We start from the raw sequence: 1,176 nt of genomic DNA, 5'->3' as shown, positions 1-1,176 counted from the left end.
GCCAGGATGGTCTCGATCTCCTGACCTTGTAATCCGCCCGCCTCGGCCTCCCAAAGTGCTGGGATTACAGGTGTGAGCCTGTGCCCGGCTAGACTAACTTTTTTTGTGTGTGTGTTTTTAGTAGAGACTGGGTTTCACCGTGTTAGCCGGGATGGTCTCGGTCTCCTGATGTCGTGATCCACCCACCTCGGTCTCCCAAAGTGCTGGGATTACAGGCATGAGCCACCGCGCCTGGCCTCAGGTTTTTATTCTTAATGAAATAAAGTAGCATAGAATAAAATTACCAGATTGTTTCTGGTAATTACTATCACACTGTAGTAAGCATAGGTATTGTTTTACAAAACTTTCATTTCCGGCATGTATACATGTGTGTATGTACTGGTGTTCTGGCTCCAGTTGCTGCCAACAAATGTTCCCATTTTATTAAGCCCATGGACTCCGTGGATCAGGATTTTCTGTAGGGCCCAGTGGGGATAGCTTGTCCCTGCTCACTGCTATCTGCAGCCACAGCCAGGAAGATCTGAAGGTTGGGGTAACTTGACACCTGGCCGCTAGAATCATCAGGAAACATCATTCATTCATGTATAATGACTGATGCTGGCTGGGGCCTCAGCGGGACTGTCAATTGGTGTATCCACACAGAGGTCTCTCTGCATGGGCCAGTTTAGGCTTTCTCACAGAATGGTGACTGAGTCTCAAGAAAACAAAACTGAAGTGTATAGCATCTTTTTCTTTGATTTGTTTTCTTTTTTTTGAGATGGAGTCTGTTGCCCAGGCTGTAGTGCCTGGCCCTGAATTTTTATTTTTATTTTTAAATTAGTTAGCCATGGTGGTACATGCTTGTAATCCTAGCTACTTGGAGGCTGAGGAGGGAGGTTCACTTGAGTGTAGGAGGTCGAGGCTGCAATGAGCTATCATTGCACCACTGCATTGCAGCCTGGGCACATTTGTGTTAAAAAACAAGAGACTGGAAGAGATAAATATATAAATATTTACAAGAAAGTAACAGTGGTTATTTCTAGGAGGACAGGGGGACTTTTTCTTAAGTTTCTTGTTGAATTGATAGTACACTGCACATAGTTAAAACAATTTAGGCCGGGCACGGTGGCTCATGCCTGTAATCCCAGCACTTTGGGAGGCCGAGGCAGGCAGATCACAAGGTCAGGAGATCGAGAC

The sequence above is a fragment of the Colobus angolensis genome, unplaced genomic scaffold (genome assembly GCF_000951035.1).
Source record: "Colobus angolensis palliatus isolate OR3802 unplaced genomic scaffold, Cang.pa_1.0 Scaffold39, whole genome shotgun sequence".
Lineage (NCBI taxonomy): Eukaryota > Metazoa > Chordata > Mammalia > Primates > Cercopithecidae > Colobus > Colobus angolensis.
This window is presented reverse-complemented; position numbering follows the sequence as displayed.